Source organism: Camelus dromedarius, chromosome 10 (assembly GCF_036321535.1).
Source record: "Camelus dromedarius isolate mCamDro1 chromosome 10, mCamDro1.pat, whole genome shotgun sequence".
In the NCBI taxonomy this organism is placed as follows: Eukaryota; Metazoa; Chordata; class Mammalia; order Artiodactyla; family Camelidae; genus Camelus; species Camelus dromedarius.
Window position 1 is genome coordinate 62,032,222 of NC_087445.1, and position 11,030 is coordinate 62,043,251.

Genomic DNA, 11,030 nt, shown 5'->3' on the forward strand with positions numbered 1-11,030 from the left:
TATTATAAATGAGATTTCAAGGAAAATTTCTGGCCCTTTCCAGGAAAAAGAGGGGACAGAAACATTTTTGCTTTTAATGAGTCTTCCAAGCTTTGAGTGAGATTTATCTCTAACTCCGCAGGCAGCATCTGATGAAATTTTCCATCTTGCGAGTCTTTCCTGACAGCACTGAAGGCAGCGGAAAACGCATGGTTTAGACTCTGTGAGGTTCTCACTGCATTATATCAAGGGATACAATGTTAATATGTATTATTGGTTATGTTAACCTTGATCATTTGGCTAAGGTGAATGATGACAGAATTATCCACTATAAACTTAGTAGTTTTACTTTACAATCACATAATATTTTGGTTGAATTTTTGACATTGTGCAAATATCCCATTTTGGTTTAACATTTTATGACCCATTTTAGCAACCTTTGATGGATTTTGCTTGTAGCAATTATTGCTCTGGTGTGTTAATGGTTATTTTCTATCTCTTGCTTTTCTTCTACATTTATTAATCAGAATTCTTCTGTAAGGAATCATGTGTTTTTCTATGTATATTTGTCTGAAATTTGGAAAATTTTTCCCCTTCAGTGGACTTTCAAAGGGAACAAAGATGACCTTAAAAAGTAGTTTTTAAAACTATTACTTGGCAATGAGAACTGATTTCAAGGAAAATGTCCGACCCTTTCTAGGAAAGAGAGGGGACAGAAATATTTTTTGTTTTTAATAAGCAGTCCAGACCTTGAATGAGATTTACCTTTGGCCATCTGGGAAGGATCTAATAAAATTTTCCATTTTCTAGGCTTTCCTTAGATGTATCTGCTGACAGCAGAGGGATGCACATAATTTAGACATAATTTTATAAATGCCCTTATAAAAATACCACTCCTTTTCCTACCTTCCTCTTATGCTTGGGAACCAAATCTTGCCCAGTTGTACTGGTCAGTTCAAGAATCACTAGCTTTGAGCCCAGAGATAAACCCATGCACCTACAGTCAATTAATCTGTGACAAAGGAGGCAAGAGAATATACAATGGAAAAAAGACAGTGTGTTCAACAACTGTTGCTGGGGAAGCTGGACAGATACATGTATATCAATAAAATTAGAATACTCCCTCATGTCATATACAAATATAAACTCAAAATGGTTTAAAGACCTACATATAATACATGAAACCATAAAACATCTAGAAGAGAGCACAGGCAACACATTCTCTGACATGAACTGTAGTAAGGGCTCAACCTAAATGTCCACTGACAGATGACTGGATAAAGAAGATGTGGCATACATATATACAATGGAATATTACTCAGCCATAAAAAAGAATAAAATAATGTCATTTGCAGCAACATGGATGGACCTGGAGATCATCATTCTAAGTGAAGTAAGCCAGAAAGGCCAAGAAAAATACCATATCACTTACATGTGGAAGCTAAAAAATAGATGAATGAACTTATCTAGAAGACAGATACAGACTCACAGACATAGAAAACAAACATGGTTACCAGGGTAAGGGTGGAGGGGAAGGGGATGGGAAGGGATAAACTGGGAGTTCGAGATTTGCAGATATTAACTGCTATATATAAAATAGATAAACAACAAGTTTATACTGTACAGCACAGGGAACTATATTCAATATCTTGTAGTAGCCTATAATGAAAAAGAGTATGAAAACAAATACATGTGTGCATACATATGACTGAACTCTTATGCTGTACATCAGAAACTGACACAACATTGTAAACTGACACAACATTGTAAACTGACTATATTTCAATTTAAAAAAAGAAAAAATATACAGCAAACACAAAAACAAGATGTGGTATATGTGTGTGTGTGTGTGTGTGTGTATCAATATGATGAAATATTACTCAGCCATAAAAAGAATGTCATATTGCCTTTTGCAGCACCTCTAGATGAATTCATTCATCTCTAGATGAATCTAGAGATCATCATAGTTAGTGAAATAAGTCAGAGAGAAAGACAATCACTATACGACATCACTTACATGTGGAATCTAAAAATAATACAAACAAATCTGTATACAAAGCAGAAGCAGTTTTACAGACATAGAAAACAAACTTACGGTTACCAAAGGGCAAGGGGAGTTGGGGAGGGACAAATTAGGAGTGTGGGATTAACAGATACAAACTACGATACATAAAAATAGATAAGCAACAAGGATTTACTGTATAGCACAGGGAATTATATTCAGTATCTTATAATAACCTCTTACAGAATATAATCAGAAAAAAAACTGAATCACTATGCTGTATACCTAAAATTAACATATACTATACATCAACTATGCTTCAATAATAATATAAAAAATCACTAGCTTTAATTGGAGATATTTTTTCCAGGGCCCCAAACCCTAAAATTTTTTTTAACCTTTTCCATAAATGTATCTCTAATGACAAAAAGATGACCTTTGAGATTCTGGGAGGTGGGTACAAGATGAATAAACAAAAATCAGTTGCATTTCTGTACACCAGCAATGAACAATCCCCAAAGGCAATTACAAAAACAATGCCCTTTACAATAGCACCCAAAAGAACAAAATACCTAGGAATTGCACTTTCCAACTCCAAAACTTACCATAAACCTACAGTAATCAAAACAGTACGGCACTGAAATAAGGCTAAACATCCATCAAAGGGATAGAATTGATAACCCAGTAATAAAACTAAACATCTGAAGCTACTGGTTTTGGAAGAGGGTGCCAAGACCATTCAAAGGGGAAAGAACAGTCTCTTTACAATTGATGTTGGGATGACTGGATATTTACGTCGAAAGAATGAATTTGGATTTCTACCTTACACCATATAAGAAGTTAACTTAAAATGTAACAAACTATTAAAAATGACCAGTTGCTTTCTCCCCCCATCCCCCCAAAACATATAGGACCAAAATGACTAACAATATTTATTAAAGGTCTACCCTACAAAATAAAACTCTAAGAAATAAAAACTAAAATCATTAAATTAAAACCCTAGCAGATGGATTAAATAGCAAATTAGGCATAACTCAGGAGAAAATTATTGTAAGGTAGTTCTGAAAATAATGCTAGACTGCAACACAAAGAGACTAGGAGATGGGACTTATCAGAATTGGTTGAAGGGATATAGAGGATGGAATGGAATAAAATGGTCTAATAATGCACACTGTTCTGCAACTGAAGAACAACCCCACCACAATAATATCAAAAACATCTTTAAAGCAGCCATTAAAGCTACAAAGGAATAGCAAATGGACTAAGAGTAGAATTCTCAACCATCAAAAAATCAAAGAACATTAACAAAATAACTTCAAAGTAGTGAGAAAAAAGCAAATATGTACCAAATGTGTATACGTATGAGTATAATTGTGTACCTAGAAAATTCTCTTTCAAGCAAGAGAATGAAGATGGCAGAGAAGGAGGACCCCTAGCTCACCTTCTACCCCAGACACACCCAAACTACAACTACGTACAGAACAACTCTCTGAGAATGACTTGAAGACAAGCAGAACGGCTCTTCTACAACTAAGGACACAACACACACACACACACACACACACACACACACACACACACACACACACACTGTGATGGGTACTTGGGGAAGAGAAGTGATCCAGTCAGGACCCACATCCCCAGTGAGTGACCCCAAAGAGGGAGGGGACATCACAAGCTCAGAGGTCCTCCCTAAAGAATGAGGGGTTCGAGCCCCGTGTGGGACACCACAGCCTTGGGGACTGGCACCAGGAAGATGAGTCCTCTTTACTGGTTTTAAAAACCAGCAGGGTTTACAACCAGGAAAACCAGAGGGCTGTAGGAAACAGACTCTGCTCTTCAAGGTTGTATGCAAAAGCTTACTTGCTCTAAGTCCCGCCCAGAGGCTGCAGACTGAAAGGCGTCTGGCACTCTAGCTGGCCTGCAAGGCTGCTCCAGGACACCCCCCAGCCTGCCCAGGCCCCAGCTCCACCCTCACCCCTACCAAGGCAGTGGTGGCTCTTGGCACCCCTGGGGAGAAGCCCTGACCCACGCCTGGCTCCAGCCCCAGCTTGTCCAGTGCCAGCCCACCCCTGTCAAGGTCACGGCTTCCTACACACCAGGGGAGAAGCCCCAGCCCGCAATCGCTGCAGCTCCAGGTCTCCCACTAAAGTCGCCAGGCACACACACTCCCAAGTGTATTAGTGTAATAAAACGCTAACCGGTCAAAACTTTGGGGTATGGTGCAAACAGTATTTCAAGAGATGCCTCAATCATATTAGGAAAGAAAAATGGCTACAGATCGATAAAGCAAGCATCTAACAAGTCAGAGAACAACAAGACTGAAGCAAAGAGCATCGATGAGCTAATCAAGTAATAATGATACAGATAAAAGGAGACGAAACTTAAACCCAGGTTTGTTTGTTTTTTTTTAAGTTAACAAAATCAAGAAGGGATATATTGAAAATGAGGCCTGGATTCAACCCAGTAAGTGTGGAAGGGAAACAGAGGGCTGACTGACTAACTGCCTCAGATCAGAGCCAGGAGAGGCCGTTGCATTGAGACGGACCTGCAGTAAAGTTTGTCAGGGCAGGGGGCCTATGACTGTTTCCTGAGGAACATGTGTGGGCCAAGTGAGGAACAGAGTAACATGGGGTCTTCTTGGTGGGTCTTGTCCCATGGGTCTTTGGGGGAGGGACAAGGCGATCGCAGCAAAGAGAGACTGGTGGTGTACCTTTGGAGGCCTGTGGAATGAGGACAGGCCCCCAGAGGCCTCCCAGAATAGAGCTGGAGTGGCCTGGGGTCAAGACAACTGCAGGGAGAGATGTGCGACATGGAACCTCTGACAAGGGAGAGACATTAGCCTCAAGAGAGACAAAAAAAAGCTGTAATTTTCTACTAGACAGACCTGGAGAGTGAGGAGTCTACCAAACATGAGAAATGGCCAGTCTTCTTGTCCAAAGTACCCTTTAACCCAGAGGGGAGCAAAACAGAAGCTGGCGAGTGGAAGATGTGGTATATTACTCAGGATAGGTGAGGTTCTGCTGCAGTCGTGAATAACCCAAAGTTCTCAATCACTCAACAAAGTTGATTTCTTGTTCTCACTGCAGTCCACCATGGATTGGCATGTATCTCTGCTGACACAGCTCAGGCAGGTGCACAGGCTGACAAAGGCTCTGTCTTAATGCATACTTCCAGAAGACACTGCCATGGTATAGCACCACGCTGGGCCACTCACAATGACTGTCCTTCTCTGGGTCTCAATCGTCTCATCTTTAAAATACACCTTAATGTTTTGGTGCAGGAAGAAGAGCACTGGATCAGCACTTCTCAAATTGTGTTCCCAGGAGCATGTGTTCTCTGTGTGTGTGCACATCTCAGGCCAGAAAATTTGATTAAAAATATTTTCCTCTAATGAAGATTTCAGACAACATTCTTTCACAAAGAAGAGAACACAAGTGATGCCCAGTGTTTCATGTTGTAGCTGTTGGCGTCACACTCCTCTGAGACCGTCTGGGTGGCCACACCAGGCAGGCTCTGGTGGAGCAGCAATCTACTCTCATGTTGAGATTCTACCAAGTCATGGAAACAGCCTAAATGTCCATTGACAGATGACTGGATAAAGAAGATGTGGTATATTTAAACAATGGAATACTACTCAGCCATAAAAATGACAACATAACGCCATTTGCAGCAATGTAGGTGTCCCTGGAGAATGTCATTCTAAGTGAAGTAAGCCAGAAAGAGAAAGAAAAATACCATATGAGATCACTCATATGTGGAATCTAAAAAAAAAAACAAAAAAACATAAATACAAAACAGAAACAGACTCATAGACATAGAATACAAACTTGTGGTTGCCAGAGGGGAAGAGGGTGGGAAGGGACAGACTGGGAGTTCGAGATTTGTAGATACTGACAAGTATATATAGAATAGATAAACAAGATTATATTGTATAGCACATGGAAATATATTTAAGACCTTGTGGTAGCTCATGGGGAAAAGAATGTGAAAATGAATATATGTTTGTTCATGTATGACTGAAAAATTGTGCTCTACATCGGAAAGTGACACAATATTGTAAACTGACTATAACTCAATAAAATAAAAAAGAAGATAAAAAGAGATAGAAGATAAAAAGTGAGAATACTATTTGCAGCAACATAGATGGACCTAGAGATTATCATACTAAGTGAAGTAAGTTAGAAAAAGACTAATGTCATGTGATATCACTTATACGCGGAACCTAAAAAAGATGCAAATGAGCTTATTTAAAAAACAGAAAGAGACTCACAGATATAGGAAACAAATTTATGGTTACCAAAGGGGAAATGTGGGAAAGGGGTAAATTAGGAGTTTGGGATTAACAGATACACACTATTATATATAAAATAGATAGCCAAGAAAGAGCTACTGTATAGCACAGGGATCTATATTCAGTATCTTATAATAACCTATAATGGAAAATATCTGAAGAAATATATGTACATATATATGTATAAGTGAATCACTTTGCTATACATCTGAAACTAACACAACATTGTAAATCAACTATATGTCAATAAAAAAGAAAAAGAAAAGAAAAAAAGAGAGATTCTTAATTCTGAGATGCTGTCATAAGCATCTTCTTGATTAGAGGCAACATGACCACTAGAGGGAAGCAACCTCCAGACAGAGCCGTTTCTTGACAACATGGATACGCTGAATGTCTCTGGATCAGACTCTAAGGGTTTGAGCAAAGTGTCTAGTTCCATCAGGATTTTGGAGTCAAAAAAGAGCTGATTTTTGTCCAGCCCTTTCTCCGACTTTGGGCAAACTGGTTTGAGCTCTCTGTGTCTCTGGGTCCTTCTAGAACATATAGTACAGTGACTAAAAGAAATATGAGTGGCCTCCGTGTTTCTTTTCCTAACCATCCCCAGTGCTGTATTTGTAAGACCCTTCGGTCTCCATTTTTAAAGCCAACCACAGAGCAACAGCTCCTCCAGAAGATGGACCCAGAACCGACCTCCTCTTCATGCAGCCCGCCTGTCCTCCTGTCCTCAATAGGCCGTTCACTCTTCCCTAAGCTGGAGGGGGCTTTGTCCATGAAAGCTAACCCTCAGCTCCCCCAAGGATAGAAAAACAGATTACAATTAGATGAGCCAGAGACCTTAATAACTGCAGATGTCTTTAAATAAACAAGTAACTCTCAGGACATAAACATAAACAGAACCATCCTTCCCAATTAGAGATAAATGATGAATGAATGAGTCAGTCCAGGGTGGATTAAAGCAGTAGGTCTGCAATCACAAAGTCTGGATCCCAGCGCTCTCACTCTTTGCTGATGTTTGCTCTATTTATTTAGTCTCTCTGAGCTCCAGCTTCTCCATCTGTACAGAGTAGGTGAGGATACCTACATTTCAACTGAATACAATCACGCACGCACAAAGCCAGGTACGTGACCGTGCCTAAATATCCATCTTAAGGAAAAACAGAGCAGGGCGGGGAAGGAAAAGCAAACTTTGTGTGTCTACTAACTGGTACAGGGAGTCGACAAGAGTTTGGAACATGTCAAACTTGTGTCCAAACCCCAGTTCTGCCACCTCTAGGCTGCATGACCTTGGACTCAAACTGAACCTCAGTTTCTTATTTGGAAACCTAACGTATTGATGGCTCCTTGTATTGAGACCTAAAGATAGCCAGGGATGTGAAGTAGCTGGGTCAAGTCGTTAGATGACAGACTGATGATTACTTTCCCTGTCTGACTCTTTTCCAAATGCCTACAGGTTGATACTGTACTACAGTCTCATCATCAACTTTCTAAGTTAGGCATCATCATTCCCATTTTACAGGGCAAGAAACTGAGGGTTTTTGACTTGCCCAGAGGCACAGAGTTTGAAAGTAGACAGTGTATGGTTTTTGACAGGATTGTTTCCTTAACCGAATGTCTCATGATGCCATTAGCTGTGGTATAGACGAGTTGAACCATGCTGACCACCAGAGCTACTGACTAAGTTTCCCTCTTACACTAGCTTTTGCCGCTGCAGTACCTCCCCAAAGCTTAAAGAACACACTGCCGTTGCTCATCTTTTTCTCCTCCAGTGTGTGCACTGGCTACCTACAACCACTAGATGGCGCCAATACCCTAGCTTTTGGCTTAACAGCTTTCCCTCTGCGTGAATTAAAAATTTACCTTCTGCATCAACAGACCTAAATCTCTACATAAATCCCAGCTTGTGAGACTCATACACTTGTAAAGATTTAAAAAAAAAATATTCAGGGTGAACTCTGGAGGCTTAGTTATCTTGCTTAAAAATGCAGACCAGCCCTCTATAAATTCACGAGCTGAGGCCCCTGCATGGCCACGAGCAATCGCAGTGTTACATGTGTCTCTGCTCCAGGGTGAGCTGGGAATCGTTAGCAGCTTTCTCTCCGAGTGTATAGATCGATGGGCCTGCGAGAGCCCACCAGCACTTCATGGCCTTTGCTTACTGCTCTGTGAAAGGAGACACGGAATACGGGCTAGGCTCACTGTTGATCCAAGGGAAAGAGCAGGATATCCCAGGAGATGTGATGACTCCCTTACCCCGCGTTCTTCCTCTCACAGCCTGTTACAAGTGTCTATAATGCCATTATTTGTTTAAGTCATTGTACCCCTCTATTATAATAGTCAAAATAATAACATAGCAACAATAACCAACCTCTATTTAGTCTCGCATAGTTTACAAAGCACACCTCTCTCTATCATTTTATGTAACACACCTGAATTAACAGGGTCAGGGGTTTTTATTCCATTTACAGAGGAGAAGTTGAGCTCAAGAGAGAAAGTGAATTCCCAAGAATCTCCGAGCTATTCAACCAAAATGCTAGAACTTGAACCCAAGACTTCTGATTCTAAGTATCATATTCATGTCAATACATGAGACTGAAGACCTGTATTACATCCTAAGCAATACATTTATGACAGTTTCTCTACTGCTGTTGCTTTACTTTTCTGATTGTCTCTGAATTTCATTTCTCCCCAAAATTCAGAGTCCCTGGGGGGAGATTCCCTTTCTTCCCCCCCCCTTCTCTGCCCGCCTCCCTTCTTCCATTCCAGTGCCCAGCCCAACAGTAAATATTGTGGGAGGCAACAGAGGAGACACTGCTTGTGTCCTGTGTACAGAACACAAGAGCTGGAAGGGATGATGGGGATTATCGCATCTGAGCACCCTCTTCACATGTAAGGAAACCAAACCAGGAAGGAGGAAACATGGATGCCATGGGATTCTCTCAAATGACCTATTTTTCATTAAAGCTCGTCTACACCCTGATATCCAGTAGTTTGGAAACTATGTGCATGCCAACTGAATTACCCTCTAAAACAGTGTCTCATATAAGTTTTTCACAGATGTAGCTGCCCCCTGCCACATATGAACAATAAACAAATAAACGTGGTGCTGTGAAACTTCATGAGAGTTGAAATCTTTATGTCGTAGCTTTTTTTTTACTTTGGGGTCTAAGGTAAAGCACGTTCACCAGAAATCTGGGCTGTAGTTAGCCTTTTGGTATTTCATTGGTCTCATGCCCTCCCTTTGTCTTGTACACACTTCTGCTACCTCCCCACCTACCACGATTCCCCCAACGGAGCAAAATATCCCTGAGGACAAGAACCAAAGCTTAGAAATCCTTATAACTTCAGATGCTAGCACAGTTTTTGGCAAAGAGTAGATGATCAATAATTCATTGCCAAATTGAGTTATATTTTGCATTGGATTGGGCCTGCCCATTACAAACCACCTCCCTGCACATGTATCATCAGGGGTTTAAAATCCAGATGGGTATAGAAAAGACACCTCTTAATAGATATTTAAGGTTTAACAAGCACTGTCCTTATCCTTGTCCTCAAGCTCCCTACTGTCTCACCGGTCAGATGAAGGTAGATGAATTAAAGATTAAGCTACACAGAATCTGGTAATTTAGCAAATATTTATTGAGCTCCTTCTAGGTGGAAAAGTAAGTCGTCAGGCGTTCTAAAGGTTGAGAAATTCCTATGGGCGGCAGCGAATCAAGGACCACCCCCAGTAGGAGGCTGGGTGGAACCAGGCCTTGAATGGAGGGTTGGATCTGGAGAGGCGCAGAGGAATCCTTCCAGCAGGAATGCAGATTGTGTGGTGAAGGAGTCACAGTGATAAGAAAGCCTGCCCAGTGCTCTGGCTCGGTGGATGTTGAACGCCATCATTTTCAGAGGGAAAGGGGCTTTCAGGTCTTCTAGTTTAAACTTTCATTTTGTAGTTGGGGAGACTGAGGCCCAGAGACGGGAGGTGACTTAGGCACGGTCCCCCAGTGAGTGAGTGACAAAGCTGGGATCAGAGCCCAGTGTCCTGACTTCCAGCCCACTGCTCTTTTCACCACATTTCTTGAATAATCCACCATGCACCTGGCGATGCTTTTCTTTCAGAGTCCAGCCACTATGTCGTTTTTCTCCACGTGGCAGGCAGCCAAAAGCCTTGAACTTCTTCATGTTACCATTTTGCCCTCTGCAGAATGGGATATTAAAGTATTCACTTGGGGGATGGGTCATGGGGTTCCATCAATAAATGTTTTTGAATTGCTCTGAGCTATTTGGGCCAGAGGGACTCCAGAAATGGGAGACCCCAGTGGCAGTGGTGGTGGTATCTGAACCCTTTTTTGAGGTCTTGCCTTTATTCCACAGAATTAAAACACGGTTTACGTGATAAGCTATTCCTTATGAGCTGTATTTGTGTTGAAAGCCCAGCATGAGTTCGCTGAGGGCTTCCTCCCGCACAACCACAGCTATGCGCCAATCCTCCTGGGTTTGGAGATGGAACTTCGGTTAAATGCATGGAATTTATTCTTAGTCCTTTTCTTAATTACGACTTTATTTTTATTCCTCTGGCATTCTCTAGGGGAGGGGTTAGAGCGGAGAGGAAAAGGAAGGAAGGAGGCCGGGAAATGTGTTATAGATTCAAGGCTTTTGTTTTGTTTTGTTTTGTTTTATTTCTGAGCTGCTTGCTGTCAGCAAAAGAGAGGGATTTAACGGATCTTGCAGAGATGCGAACCTCATTCCAAGGAAGCTGGAGCCCAGAAG